The sequence below is a fragment of the Cavia porcellus genome, unplaced genomic scaffold, assembly GCF_034190915.1.
Source record: "Cavia porcellus strain 051 isolate PalLab524CR breed Dunkin Hartley unplaced genomic scaffold, mCavPor4.1 scaffold_13, whole genome shotgun sequence".
Lineage (NCBI taxonomy): Eukaryota > Metazoa > Chordata > Mammalia > Rodentia > Caviidae > Cavia > Cavia porcellus.
In genome coordinates this window covers 68,945,921-68,962,911 of record NW_026947496.1, presented here as the reverse complement: position 1 = coordinate 68,962,911, position 16,991 = coordinate 68,945,921, and positions in this window count along the sequence as shown.

The window sequence follows — 16,991 nt, the reverse complement described above, 5'->3', positions numbered from 1 at the left end:
GGAGACTAGTAAATCCCACTGTGTGTCAAACATAAAAGATTCCCCAGTCACCTAGTGCTTTAGCATCGTCCCTACGGCACAGCACCAGGATCATCACCTTATTTGTATGTCCCAGTGGCACAAGAGACAAGAATTAAGAAGGATCCTATGGTTTGAACTGATAACTTCTCTAGATCACCAGGATGGATGCTTTCATTCGTATACCATGTTTACCTCAGTCATCACCAGATGCCCAACCAACCCACCATAATCCCTTAGCACTGAGACTTGTAAATGCATAACCTAACACACGTTTCCACTTTTTATCTAGCTCTCAAATGTTTCCATTGTGTTATTTGGGTCGTTTATCAGGCACTAACAACGCTTCCTACCTTCTCAATCACCTTATTTTGGATTTTGCAACTCAATGGCAGCTAAGCTGCCTGCGTTTCTTTAAGAACTCTATGGAGTGGTGGTCACTTTTCTTTCTTAAGAGTAAATGAGTACAGAATTTGGGAGATGATTTGGTATCACCACCTTTAATGCTTATTATTAAATTATTTTTATTTATTCCTCCAAATTCTCACTAGCAAAATTTCTTCAATTCTTATGCCATTAGACTATACAATCCACTACCTTTACTTTTCATGATCTTTTGTGAATTCTAATAATTCCCCTTATGTAAAACTTTAGAAAATGGCATGTTGCCACTGGTTTTTATATCCCACTAAAGATATAAATACACAAAATGAGAGAGAAGAAAAAAAGGAGAAGGAGGAAAAGGAGAAAACAATTAGAAAACAATGTACTTACTTGGGCTGTGTATGAACACTGAAAAAGAAACACGATGAGTCTTTCCACAGCCCTGTTCTAATCCCAAATATACACAAACTTATTTTTAAGATATTTTTGAAATCAGAGGAACTAGATGAAACTGAAAATCTGATAACTTATTTGAATATTTGATTCAGTAGCCATTATAATCAGGTTCTTTTTATCTTTCCTACTGTATTAATCAACTTTATCAGTGCTGGAAAACATGTCCACATCTTAAAGAGGCTTGGTTTGTCTCACGGATTCAGTTCATGGTTAGCTGTCTTAAAATTAGAAACATCAGAGTAGAAGAAAATAGTGGAGTGGTGTTGGAGACCACTATTCAGTAACTCTGAGTAGGATTTAAAATCAACTAATTGTTTATCTGTGAGTCTGTCCTAGGCCTCTGCCCCTTGCCTGGCAAAGGGAGATTATTCATAGTAAGTGAACCTCCATGGATCACTGGTCTTGACTGAGGCCTGCAGTGGCCTATGAAGCCAGATATGCCTCAAAAAGTAAAATAAGGCCACAGCTGAAGATACCTTGGCTCCAACACTAATTAGAGCTGCAGCTGAAGGAATTTCACTCCATAAATGGCATCTTGGAGATAGAACAGTTCTCCTAAATTGGCAAAATGTACTACTTGGAGAAGTCTTTAAAATAACCCCCAAAGTCCTGCTCATTTCCCATGCTTTCCTCAGTTTCCCTACCTTTTGTTGTTGTTCCTAATAAAAGTGGGCTGGTCCAGAGAAATCTTTGTTTTAACCCTTGGGGAGTCTTGAGTACAACGAAAGGGTTTTGACCCTCCTGGAGCCCTAAAACCATATAACTTGTCTCAACTTATTTAAACCTCCACTGTACATTCATTTAGGAGATCGAGGATCTAGGTCAAGACCCTGACAGAATGGTGCTTTAAAAAAAAAAAAAAAAGAATTGTCTATCTCATTAGATATTATAAAGTTGAACAAAACAGTAGAGAACAAGACCAATAAAACTTAAGCATTGTAAACATTATAGGACTTCCAAAGGAGACAATAGTCAAACCAGAATGGGCATCTTAGTGAATCTTATTGCCTTCAAAGTAGTTGCCTATACCCCCAAACTTGATACTATCATACAGAATGGAGCAGAGTCTAATCAGTCAAAACATGACAGTGGGATCATTACAGGACTTCAAAACAAATTAATAGGAAATCAAAAAAAGTTACTATTATGTATCCTGCTAATTTCTGTAATTTTCCCCTTAATTAAAAAAACATAAAAAATAACTAAATAATTTTTTTAATGAATAAGGGAGAGATTGAGATAAAACAGGACATAACAATATAACAATACACGTCAAACATGACTGTTTCAGCAACCTAGTGCTTCACCACCAAATAACTGGACTTAATAGTAGTTACCATAGGAGACAGCCAATTCTTACACCCTGAAAGAAGTATGTGTGCTACTGTCTCAAACTCTTAGTTGGAAAACTCTTGGGCCTTGAGTATATAAAACACAAATATAAATAGGTGGGAAAACAAGAGGTTAAGTAAAAATTTCTTTGCAGAATGGTATGCTTTCAGCTCCCCTTATTCACTCAACTCCTAGACTCTGGAAATCCTGTTAAATACCATACATTCATAGAGGAGGTTGAAGGATCCCTTTGAGGAAATTAGCCAGAACAGCTAGCTAAAGAAAAAGAATTTTTAAGAGTTACCACAAGTGACATGTGGCTGTTTCACAAATAAATGACCAAGTTTCTGTCTGATCAATTTATAAAGAAATATCACTTGAAAAAAACTACTATTCCACCATCACCACTATTCCATCCCACCCCCTCATTAAAAACCAGTGTTTGAGAGTAGCAATTTACTGTATATTCCCAAGAACCAAAGATCACTAAGCATATGAAAACCATTTAATGTGGAAATAAGAGATAAAATTCAAAACATAGAAAGAAACGTAGGGCAGGGATCAGACATACATAGACAGATATAGAGACAGAGAGAAACAGAGATAGTGACAGAGAATGTTACGATAAGAAGAAAGCATAAGAACATGTTAATATCCTCAAGTGGTAAAAGTAAAAAATATTCTTCCCAATATATACCATGTGCTCACAACAAAAGGAAGACTATGAAGAAAAAATGAATATTACAGACATAAAAGATAATAGCATAAGTAAGAAATGTAATAGGTATATGTAAAGGTAAGTTGAAGAAAGAACACAAAGAAAAACAGACTAATGACATAAAATATAAATTGTCTTCTAGTATCATCATGTATGTGAAGATTATAGTGATAAATGTATACATTAAATACTGTGGCAGTAAATACACACAGAAAGCACATAGTGAACTAAAGAACAGTCTCTAGATAATAGGTAACATAGAAAAATGATCAACCCATCTCTAGTTATACAAATGGTACTTTTAAATTTTATAATTTCATTCTTATAATAATTATTTTTGTCTTTTCCTTTTTGAATAATTTTGCTCTTTTCCATCACCTACACTACAAGCATGCTAGTGTGCACAGGTGCACTTAAGACTGAATATTGTATTCTCCATAGTTTCACACTCATGATAAAATGGTTATGGTAAAGTACCTGAAATCCAGATTTTTACCAATTTTCCTTTATAAATACTCAAAATAAAAGCAAAAGACCTTCTTTAAACAAATAATAGTAGCAATTCTATAGATTTTTGCTACATACCCTGGAATGAATACATAATTTCAATATTTTTTCATGTCAGAATTCATTATCTTGTATCTACTTGTTTATTTTAGGACATATTTCAATTAAAAACCTTATAAACAACCAAATGTATTTATATTATATTTTACTTTATTTCACTGTTCTCTACTCAGCAGTTAGATGCATTTTAAAAAGAAATTACAAATGTTGTCATTTACTTAATTGGAGAGTGTTATGGTTTGCTTCTACATGTTCCCCCAAAGGCTAGTGCAGTTATAGGGACAGACTTTTAGAATATGTGACTGATTGATGGCACAATGCTGGGATTATGGAAACAAATGGTATACTCAAGTGGGCGGGGCCTACATACAATATGAGGTACAGAGTCTTTTCCCCTCCCCTTTTACTCCTCCCTTTCTGCTCTTGTTGCTTTTGCTTTACTTCTGCCATAAACTGTACCCCTCTGCCACCACCCTCCATTAGAGTCAGCTAACTATTAACTAAGACATCCACAAACTGTTATCTACATAAACCTTTCCCTCCTTCATTTTAGGTGTCAAGTATTGTGTCTCAGCAGTGAGAGAAAAGTAACCAAGATAAACAGTTAACAGAGCTAAGCTACATTACAGAAACTATCAATAAGATATTAATGAAGTAATTCCCCCAATGTGGTTTTCTCTTAAAGCCATAAGCCAATATCTATAGGAAAGCTTGCTGTTGATTTTTTTCCAGCCAAAAAGTTTCATGTGATGTAGATATATTTGTACCATATGATTATGGGAGACTCAGTGAGCCATTTGAGTGAGAAACAGTTAATACATTACTTTCTTTCTTTGTCTTATTCATGTGGTATTTGTAAAAAATGTTCAATTGCTCCAGTTTGTTTAAATAATTAAAGTTCTTGTTTGCTCTACTTTCCCCTTGATAAAGAGAAAAACTGAGAGCAATTCAACAAGAAGTTGAGTAATAACCATGATTGTTTGCTACAGGAACTTAACACGCTTGCAATTTTTCAAAAACTCATTTTTAATTAAATTTAAATGCTAATTAAAGAATTTTTATCACCATGAGTCAAATGTCTTTTATCACTAAATTTTTTGTGCCATATTCTCAGATTTATTTTCTTCTAAGAATACTGCCAGTTAGCCAGGCATGGTGGTGCACACCTATAATCCCAGCACTCAGGAGGTTGTGATAGGATCGTTGTGAATCTGAGGCCATCTTGGGCTACAAAGTGAGCACAAGGCTGGCCTGAACTGTAAAGCAAGATTCTGTCTCAAAAAGAAAAAAAGAGAATATTACCAGTTATTTCAAAGATGAGATACTTAAAAGTTCAGAAATCATTTTTGAACCAGTTTTTGTAAGAATCAACCACTCACTGACAAACATGGAAGAGACTAATAAAGTCCCAGAGGGCAGGAAAACTAGCTGAATCATTGCCTCTTCACTCAAGGTCAAGACCCACCGCCATGAGCAATGAAATGAGTAAGACGAGTGTCCTTGAAACACAAAAGGCTCGCCACAGACCATTGGGAAACAGACACATCTTTTGAGATGTACTTGAGTTCTACCCAGGACTTCTGAACAGATAAGAGCATGTGTAGAACTCCATAAAAGTTTTCCTTCCCAAATAATTCTTTATGTACCCTTTGTTAAGTGTCAAGAATTTATCGCTTTCTTCCTATCTTGTATCTATCCAGGAACAATGTGTGGATTACACTCCTTCATTCATCTCTGCATTCATTCATTCATTCATTCATTCAGTAGTATTATTGACTGTCCACTCTGTGTCATGAACTGTATTAGGAGCTAAAAATATGCCATTAATTATATTCCCTACCTGGTCACTCATCCTGTTTACACTGTGAGACTCAGAGCAAAGGTCCGATTAAACACATTCTACAGTATGTCTGTCTATATATTGGAAAGCTGCACATCAAGTTATCAAATGCCTGAATACAATATGATTTTATCTTACTCTAAAAATATAGCTTTATATTTTAGAATTCTGAAATTTCTTGAATAGAACAAAACAGAGCAAAGGACAGAGTCATCTCCCAGCCCCTGCCTCCTCCCAAAAGCCTACATTTTCTCCTCTTTTACTCTCCCACCATCAAAAGAAATTTTGTTTGTTTGTTTTAATATCAATTTAACTTCTTTAATAGATATAGTAATATCCAGGCTTATTTTGGCAGGAGTTTGGGTAGTTTCTGACTTTTAAGGAAGTATTTATTTTCATCTTAAATGGTCAAGTTTGTGTGCTTACATTTTTTCTGATATATTCAAACTATCCTTTTGAAGTTTTTTTTTCATTCTTAATAATGGTAACTTACATGTTTTCTTTTGCTTTGTTATCTGACTATAGGCATATTAATTTTGTTGATCTTTTTAAAGATAAGTTTTTTGCTACATGGATTTTCTCCATTGTTATTTCTTTCTGTTAAATTGATTTCTGCTGTCATATTTATTTCATATCTAATTTTTCTTTTTATAATTTCCTAAGGTACAACTTTAGGCTGTTCATTTGTTATCTTCCTTTCTAATATAACCTGTAATTGGTCATAGTGTATTCCCCCCAATCTAAATGTTGAAATTCTAACTTTCAGTATTCGAAAACACGACATAATTTGGAAATAAGGGATCTGTAGGATTACTTATTAAGTTATTACAAAGCCATACTAAAATAAAGTGCACTCTTAAACTAATATGACTAGTATTTTTTATTTCTTCTATTAAGAATAGAAAACTTGGACACGGACATGCAAGCAATGAGAATACCACATAAACACAAAGACAGCCATCTACAAGCCAAGGAGAGAAACCTGGGATGGGTCTCTCCTTCAACACCCTCAGAAATGCTTAGATTTATCAACACCTTGATTCCATACAAATAGCCTTCAGATCTGTCCAACAAAAAACTTTGTGCTGCTTAAACCATCCAGCTTGTCATACTTTACCACTGTTCAAACAAACTAAAACATAAGATTAGTTCTGTTTAGCCTTCTTCTTTGTGGTGCTGAGGATTGAACTCAGGGCCTCACACATGATATGCACCTGTTCTACAACTGAGCTATGTGCTTGCCTCTGAGAATAAGCAATCTTCTAATGCTTTAAATTTCCCTCTAAGGCATCTATTTAACTGCATCAGACAAATTTCCCTAGTTTATAGTTTTATCTTTTTCTCAAAATACTTTCTGATTTTTCTTGAGACTCTTTTGATTCTTGTATTATTAATAAATTTTAATGAAGTTTGATATTTCTTTTCCACATTTTGTTTGCTAGTTTTCCATTAACATTCTGTTATTTATTTCTTATTTAGTTCCATTAGTTAGAAAGCAAAGTCTTTAAGATTTCAATTCTTCAAATATTTTAAAGTCTGTTTTTTATGCCAAACATGGAAGTACCTCATAAGTGTTCCACTTAATTGCAAAAAGCATTTGTATTCTGCTCATACTCATTGTGTGCTAATGTGTTGTACATTTTACCTCCTTGCTGATTATCTCTCTGCTTGTTATATTGAATGTGATCTATTTTTCTACTCAGTTCAATCAACTTTAGCTTCTTGAATTTGAAGCCTTCTTGTAAGAAGTACACACATTTAGAAAAGTTATATGTTTTGCTGCCGTGACCTTTTTGTCATTAGCTCTTTATTTCTGTTAATTCTCTGTGCTTTAAAGTCTACATTTTCTGATACTACTACAGATCCAACTTTTATTAGCATTAGTGTGGCATATAGAATGTTTTTTCTCTACTTTCAGTTTTAACCTATCTGCACTATTATATTTCAAATAGATGTCTTGTAGATCACATACATGTTTTAAGGAATTCCAATGCCAGTATAGTTGTTAATTTTCTGCTTAGCACTAGATGCATCTAGGAGTTGGTGATATAGGATGGATTATATTTTCATATGAAAGTTAAAAAGAATAATGGATATTAGACTAATTAATCTAAAATTTATAGCCTATATTCAACTTAACTTTAAAAAATTAAAATACATTTATAATATCTCATATCTGTCTATCTGGAAGATGAGACCAGGATCTGAATAAGATGGTTTTATTTCAAGGAATGACCACAGCTGAAGGCACGGTGCAGGGCACGGAGCACCCAGCGGGAACCGCAGAGGTGGACAGGGAAAGCCGCCCCCCCGCAGAGGAGCAGCCGGCTGAAGTTCGGGGACTCTGGAGAACATGGCAGACAGACAACAGCAACTACTGAACGCTCTCTAAAGGCTCGGCTCAGAGGCCAGGAATGATGCGGACTAAGGAGATACGAACCAGTAGAGATATGCTCTGCTGACTCAGGAACGAACTGGGCTGAGAGAATCCAACTTGGAATACAGTCCTGGCGCTAAAATAGGAACAGAAAAATCTCGGTGTGGAGGCTCGACTCCGCGCCATCGGAAACCGCGGTTTGGATTTCCCGCCGCGCGGCGGCCGGCCACCTCCACAGCGGCTCAGCAAGGAGAGACGCGACCCCCGAGCTCTGGGAACGGGCGTCTGGGAACGGTCTCGGAAACACGACGGGCAGGAAGGAAGGCTGACTGGTGGCGAGGTGAGCGAGGAACTGACTCCCTACCGCAGTCTGACTCCAGCGGAGGATTTTCTGGGCGCGGGCAGTCCTGTAAGAGCAGGGCGCGGTGGCAACTGCAGCCGCGCATTTCCCTCTCGGACGGGATTGGTAAAAGGTGCCTGGCCGGAGGGACGCTGCTCGCGGACTCCCTGGGCTGGCCTAGCCCAGATCCCAGAGCCTGACGGTGGCCCGGAGGAGCGACCGACTTCCGCGTAGGCTGCCTCCTCCGCAACTCCCTGGGGCGCAGCGGTGAGCTGGAACAACTAGCCAGCGCAATTCGATCAAGCTGTAGCTGACAGGCAGGGAAGCCGGGGCCTCCTGTGTAAGATTACATTTTATAAGGAACAGAAAATATGGGGAAGGGAAGCAACAAAAAAGGCTCCTCGACCCCCAATCCTGAGAATCAGGCAATAGTGGACACTGTACCAATATACATTAAGCGCCATTTAGAGAGCCTCATAGACCAATTCAGGAATGAAGTTATCAATGACCTGAAGCTAGAAGTATGCAGAATAGTTAGAGAAATGCTAAGCACCACCCAGGAAAAAGCAGATGGTGGAGTGGAAGAACAGAAAAAGAGGGGAGAATTGCTTGATGGAGAAAACAGAGAAAGCATCGAGTATGTGAAGCAGGTGCAAAGGGACTATCAAGAAATCAAGAAGTATACCCAAGACTGGCATAACAGCTTGAAAGAAACTAAGGACAGACTATCTGAATTGGAGGGCAGACTTGAAACATGGGAGAATGAAATGAAAAACTTCTTAAAAATAACAAAGAAACACACAGCAATAATACAAAGACAAGAAGATGATAAGAGGAGCCATAACTTAAGGATTAAGAACATAAAAGAAGAAGTAGGGACACAAACAAGTGAACTACAAAAGCTACTCACAGAAATAATCCAGGAGAATTTTCCTAATTTAGCAAAAGGTAAAGATACTCAAATGTATGAGGCATACAGGACCCCAGCTACCTACAACCCTAACAGAGAAACACCCAGGCATATAATAAAAATTCCAGAAATTCAATACAAGAACAGAATATTAAAAGCTGTAAGAGACAAGAAACAGATCACTTACAAGGGAAGACCCATCAAAATTACAGCAGATTTCTCTTCACAAACCATCAAATCACGAAGAGCATGGGGAGAAATAATTCAAGCTTTGAAAGATAATAATCTACAGCCAAGATTGAGATATCCTGCACAACTGTCCCTGGAAATTGATGGAAAAACGAGGTGCTTCCAAGATAAAGAGGAACTGGGGGAATTTGCAACCACCAATCCAACCCTACAGAAAGTATTGCAGGATATTCTAAAAAAAGAAAAATACAAAGAACCCAGAAATAGGGGCGGGGAGGCCACAACAAATAGAGCAGAGACCAAAACGAAGAAGACAAACTGACAGCTACTGACAGAAAAAGAGCTCAACAGAAATGAGACAGAGAAGATTGGATGATAGGAACAGCTTTTTTTGGAGAAAATGACATCTTAATAGGTAATGCTGATTTAGTACCATCTTGTTTTGAAGTCTCATCTAGCTTTTGTTCTTCTGTCTCCAATGGTCTAAACAGGTTGTATCTTATTGGATTTTACTATGTACGATAGTATAAGAAAAAACCTTTTAAAGACAAGGAGATTATACAGAGACCATTGTTCATTTTCTGTTAGTCGATTCTAAATACTCTATAATGCTGTTATTCTCTTAAATGGATTTACATTGTTTTGATATACTTAATGCTACAGTATATGAAGTTGTACTCAAGGACTTCAGGGAGGGAGTCAATATGGTAACTATTTTTGGGTCAGGATTAGCTGGTGGTGAAACACTATTCTGCTTAAATGGTTATGTTTTGATCTGCCCTGTTTCGCTGTTATGCCCTCTTTTTTTCTCAATCTCCACTCCATTATTTACTTTTTTATTTTTACCCATTTAATTACAGGGAAAAATATAGCAGGATATAATATAGTAACCCACTTTGACTTTCTATTATCTCAATTTGAAGCCCTGTATTACTCTCACCATCTTGTTTTTGACTGAGGTTCCTATATTCTGTTTTGCTGGATAGTATCAGGTTCGAAAGTTTAGGCATCAGCTGAGAAGATAATGAGATTCATTATAACGCCCATTCTCGTTGACTTTTATCTACTTTTGAAGACCTACAATGTCTCCAATGTTTTGGTTTTGTCGGTTTTATTCTTTACGGTTTTGTTCAATTGTATTACAACTAATGATATAGGCAATTCTATTAGAAATAGCAGGAGGCATTAGGGTAACCATTGTTGATCACCTTGTATTATGTTTTTATATTATCTATTATGTCCACCCTTTTGACTTGACCGATTCTGTTCTGTTATGTCACATTTGGTTTTACTCTCTTCCAAAAAAGCAACAAGAACCGTGGGAGCAATGAAACCCAAAATGTGTAATAGTCACTGTACAAAAGAGAGGAAAAGAAAGTGCTCTAAACTATATAACTGCATGTATATTTAAAAGTATAAGATAGAAAATGATATCACAGAGTTTTATTGGATCATTGAACAGAACTATTTGCAGTATCATTGGTGGAATGTCCACTCTACAAGCTTTAATTTTGTGACTTGAACAATTATTTCTAAGATGGCAATATGTAATCCATTAACTAGTGATTTCCTACTGCGCATTTTTTTATTCTGTAAATCTGTATAACTTGTACCCCTTCACTGTTTTTTTTTCTTTCTTTTCTTTTCTCCTTAAATAAAAATTAAAAAAAAAATTAAAAAAAAAAAAAAAAAAAAAAAAAAAAAAAAAAAGGAATGACCACAAAGAAGTCCAGAAGACACATGTTAGCATTTGGGAGGAAAAGTAAGTCACACAATGGAAATGAGTATTTTCTAGATGGATCTGTAAGCTATGCAATTTTCCAAATCCCATCTAAAGACCCTGTGTTCCAACAAACTCTTCTATGTTTTCATTTTATTCTAAACACCAGTTTCTTAAGCATAACTGGTAACATATGACATCTTTTCACCTATCTGTTTCAAAAGTTATAGTTTATGATGCTTAAGTATGTTTCCTCTTTCTTTAATGCTGTCAGTCTCCAAATCACCATGGCATAAAGGTCATTTTTGTGGAGATCCTGCAGATGGCTAATTTCTTATTGCCCTAATTTCCCTGGTCTCATCCTGGAAGCCAGGATTCCTATGACCTGTGCGAGAAAGGAAATCAGTCGCCATTCCTACTTACATCAAAGCTCAGACGCTAAGATAAAAGTGGGTACCTGAACATAAGTAAAACAAGCAGAACTACAAAAAGAGGTCCCAGCCCTATTTGACCATGATGAGATTCAGAAGGGACTCATTTGAGAAGATTAGGGATACATTTCCAGACAAAGCTGAAAAACAACAAAGTCTCAGAGAAATAAGAATTCATTCCTTAGACTGAGTAGGTTCACCATAAAGCAGATGTGACATGAAGAATAACATGTAGAAATGTTACTCAGGATACTCTTGAGAAAAGAAGAAAGCAAAATGAAGCAAAGGAGGAAGGTGATCTGTTACATAGGTTCAATGAAGTCTTCACTTGATGTTAGAAAGACTTCTAAATATAGGTAAGCTCTTCTGCAGTGTTCTGTGCCAGGACCTTCGCCACCTTATTTCAAGAAGTCATTATTGTGGCCCAAGAAACAGAGATGACCATGAGAAAAACATCTCTTCAGTTAGGCTCTTCCCAAATAAGGCTAACAGTTAAAAGCTATCTGCTAGAAGCACTCCCATTATCCAGGAAAATAAGTCTTTCAGTTCAGATAATCTAGGTATGTACTATATTCTACTCTTTGCAGCATTCAGATGTAATTCTTCAAGTAAATTTTACTCAAGGACCCCAGTCAGCCTCTCTTCATAAGAAAAATACAGAAAAGAGACTGTAAGTGGAAAAAGGCAGCCCTTGCAGTTGCAACTGGTTTGGAAGTGGCAACAGATATTTACTGTCTCGCTCTGTTTCTTCTGAGTTCCTTTCTCCTCATCTAACACATATGTTTGTCTCAGCGCTTTACCTTATGGCACTCACACTCCCAAACCTAAAACTCTGAGTATCTGGTTACAACAGCTGTCTTAACCCAAGTTTGCTGCATTTTCCCACTGACCATGAAAACTGGGCAGTGAAGTAGCACATATTGTCCAAGTAAATTATGTGAGCACTAAATATATTCTTCTATGTTCTCACCGTGTGTTTTTCTTCTCATGAATATTATTAATTATTATTCCCATGATTGTGAATCTTGCTTTCCATTTTTTTCTTTGGCAAGAAGACCTTTTAGGCTCCCCAGGCAATAGTTCAGTGAGAACCTTGTTGCATCTTCCTAGTTGGAAGTGCGTTCCCTGTGATAACTAGCATATCTAAGAATCTATATGTTTAGGTCTGAGAAGCACTCCAAAGGGAATCACTGGGAAGGAAAATGATTAGAGAACTACTGCTTCCTTATCTTGGTTTATAGACCATTGTATCCTACTTATTGCAGACATGCATTGCTTGTCATTCTTATCTTCTGAATCCAGGACACTTGGAAACCATTAAACATGCTCCAGGCACCTTGTAGAAAGTGATTTTACAACACATTTGGGAGATAATATTACTTCCTTCTCAGGATTTTTATAACTCCAACTTGGTTCACTATAATTCAATCTTGGTCATTGATGTAGCCTTGAGTTCATAGGAAAGATTTGTGTGTTGAAGGTCAGAAACCTTTGAAACAATCTCAAAGAGCCTAATTGGTAAATCTGAGTCACCTTTTCAGGCACAAAGGCCATGAGAATCCTTGTAGTCTTGGTGTTGGGATTTCTCAATGCAAATGCCCCATTCCACATGTTAATGTACTATTTGAAAGTATTTTGGCCTAAAATGAGACACTGTAGTGGTGGGAGGGGCTGGGAGGTGAAAGATGTCATATGTTACCAGTTACCCTAGACAATTTACCTGTGGCATGAAATGAATTCCAATGGGCTGCCTGTGCATCAATAATGCCCCTTAGGCTTCAACCCAAACCTAAGCTACATGTATGCCGCCACACCACGTGTCTGGCAGAGAAAAAGCCAGACCCCAGACGTCATGGAGTCTCTCTCCACATTCTTAAAATAAAGGCCACTTGTCCAGAGGCTGGGCAGCCTGGGGTGAGTGTCCTCGCACCATCCCCTGAGCCCAGCTATTTTGGGACCCTCGCTCAGCCCCAGACAGGGAATTTCACACCTTCCTGTTGCAATGGACCAGCTCAGCAGGTATTCTACCAGCCTGCACGGGGTCTCACCACTCCCTGCTGAGCTTGGTGGACTGTGGAGTTCTGGCCTATGAGGGCCATCCTTCCAGAGGCTAGGCAGCCTGGGGGTGAGTGTCCCCTCACAATCCACCAAGACCATTTAGTTTGGGATCCTTGCTCGGCCCCAGACAGGGAAATTCACAGCTTCCTGTTGCACCCAGTGACCCTATTCATTCTAGGGAACTGGGTGGCCAGAGTCCCAGGAGCTGAGGACATAGAAGAGGATATCCAACAGACCCAGGGAAAGTCTTGCAATAACACTTGAAACACAGAAATATAACAAAATGACAAAATGAAAGACCAAATTAGAGTCTCAAACTTACACCCCATCCCAAGAAACCTTAGGAACTATGTACATAGAAGAAAATATATGCCATGCACCTGAAATATTAGACATAATAGCAACTGAAATAAAGAAGCAACTCTGGGAAGCTTTAAAGGAATTCAAACTAGAAATAAACTCCCAGGTAAAAGAAGAAATGATAAAAGAAATGAAGGTGATGCTGAACATATCTAAAGATGACACAGTTAAAAATTGAAGGAAATAAATAAAAAGATAGAATCCCTAGAGAAACATCATACAAATCAAACAATACATAAAGCAGATGCAAAGACACAAACAGGCAATCAAAAATTCCATTGAAAGCTGTAAAAACGGCCTCAATGAAAGTGAAGACAGAATTTCAGACCTCAAAAACAAGATTGCAGCTAATGAACAGGATCTTTAAAAAATAACAAGAAATCAAGAAATAACAATTCAACAGCTGCAAGATGATGCAAAGAAAAACAACATAAGATTGATAGAAACAAATGAAAAAGAAGGGGACAACATAAAGGATTTCAAGAGGCTATTTAGAGAAGAAATAGCTGAAAATTCCCAAAATATAAGATGGGAAAGTGATATCAGGATCAGTGAAGCATATGGAACTCCAAATAATCAAAATAAAACAACACCAAGACATATAATAATAATCATCCCAGAAATCCAACAAAAGAATAGAATATTAAAAGCTGTCAGAGAGAAAAGACAGATCGCTTATAAAGGAAAACGAATCAGAATTACAGCAGACTTCTGAGCACAAACCATAAAGTCAAGAAGAGCATGGAGTGAAGTATTTCAGATCCTTAAGGAAAATGATTTCCAACCTAGACTGATGAACCCTGCAAAACTGTCCTTCGAAATGGATGGAGAAATAAGATACTTCCATGACAAAGAACACTGAAGAACATCATGATCACCAATCCAACCCTGCAAAGAATACTGAAAGACAGTTTACATACACTTAGGAAAAAACCACTAAGCAAAGCAGACAATTAAACAGAATGGAAAGATAAAGATGCAACAGCAGAAAGGTAGTATGTCAACAATAAACCAATATATAACAGTTATAACTATTAATGTAAATGGTTTGAATTCAACAATTAAAAGAAACAGACTGGTAGAATGGATCAAGAAACAACATCCAACCATATGCTACCTACAAGAAACCTATCTAACTCAAAAGGATACTCACAGACTGAAAGTCAAAGGATGGAAAACAATATTTCTTGCAACACCAACACAAAAAAAGCAGGGGTGGCTATTCTACTGGCAGACAATGTGAACTTTAAACCAATAATGATCAGAAGAGATAAAGAAGGTCATTACATACTGCTTAGGGGAAAACTTCAAGAGGAAGAGATAACAATCTTAAATATATATGCACCAAATTCCAGAGCACCCATTTATATAAAACAAGTATTAACAAAAATAAAAAACCAAATTAGCAGTAACACAATTATAACAGGAGACCTTAACACACCATTGATACCAAGGGACAGATCAACCAAACAGAAAATAAGCAAAGAAATAACAGAACTGAACCACATCTGTGAACAAATGGACTTGATAGACATATACAGAGTCTTCCACCCAACAACATCAGAATACACATTCTTCTCAGCAGTACATGGATCAGTCTCTAAAATAGACCATTTATTAGCTCACAGAACATATTTAAATAAATGCAAAAGCATTTAAATTATCCTTTGCATGTTATCGAATCATAATGCCATGAAATTAGAAATTAATGATGAGATACTGCAGAAATCCCACAAACACATGGAAACCAAATAACAAATGCTTGATTAGTGGGTCACAGTGGGAATTAAAGAAGAAATTAAACAATACTGTTGTAATCAGGGGTAGTACACAGAGAACAATTATGATCAAGGCATGGAGTTTATAATACTTTTATAATGGTCACTGGGAGTTAACACAGGAAAATGCAGGAAATCTATCTACAACACCAAAGACATAGATTACTTAGTCAAGAGCCTAAACCCTACAGCAATGTCCTACATAAGTCCAGATGAACACCCAGAACTCAGGACAATGCCTCCCAGGAGTCCAACTGGAAGTCCAGGGCCCACAAGAAGGACTCATGCCAGTCTCTGCTACAGATCCATGCTGGGAAGACCCAAGAGTCAGCGGTGGAAGCCAGAAAGTCCATGCCAACAGGATGAAGGAGCTGTGCTAGTGGGATGAGGGTTCTATGCTGGAGCTGAGAAGTCACACTCACAATAAAGACCAGGGCTGTCCTAAAAGGCACCACAGCCATCCTCAGTGACACGGAGGCCCTGAGCTCCTCGATGACAAGCACAGTGGAGTACATACCAGGAAGAAGTATGATGAGTTCATCCTGGAGACCAAGCAGCACATGTCTTCCCCTCTGGAGACAAGAAGCAATGTTCGATGTGAGGATCAGAGCTTCTCCAGGAAACCCAATGCTCAAACAGCAACATGTAGAAGAACCCACAATGCTACAATGCCTTAACATCTCAACCCTCAACACTTCCCTTCTTCTCCACCTATTTATCCTGGCAAATTTCCCCAGGTGGAACATCTTTGTTCAATGCCATGCTGATCTAATCCAGCTGGAATTAAGTTTACCACCAATTCTCAATCCATAACAAATACCTACAAGCAAATGAAAATACAAGTACAACTTATCAGAATCTATGGGATGCAATGAAAGCTGTCCTCAGAGGAAAATTTATAGCACTAAGTTCCCATATAAGGAAAACAGAATGAATGCAAATAAAAAACCTGATGTTACACTTCAAACATCTAGAAAAAGAAGAGAAAGTCAAGCCCAAAGCCAAAAGAATTGAGGAAATTATAAAAATCAGAGAAGAAATCAATGCAATAGAGATTAAGGAAACAATCCAAAGAATCAATAATCAAAGACTTGGTTCTTTGAAAGAGTAAATAAAATTGACAAGCCCCTAGCCAACCTTATTTAAAAATTGGAAGAAAAAGCTCAAATTCATGCAATAAGGAATGAAAAAGATGAAAGCACTACAGACTCTTGACATACAGAAGATCATTAACACCTATTTCAAAAACCTCTACTCCTAAAGATTTGATAACACAGAAGAAATAGACAGATTCCTAAAAACATATAAAGTGCCAAAGCAAGGTCAAGAAGATATAAAACTGCTGAATAACCCAGTCTCTATTAATGAAATTGAAAATGTAAGTTAGTCCTTACCTACAAAGAAGAGCTGAGGCCCATGGATTCACTGAAGAATCCTACAAGAAGTACAAAGATTTAATGCCAACACCCTTCAAACTCTTCAATAAACTTGAAAAGGAAGCAGTCCTTTCTAA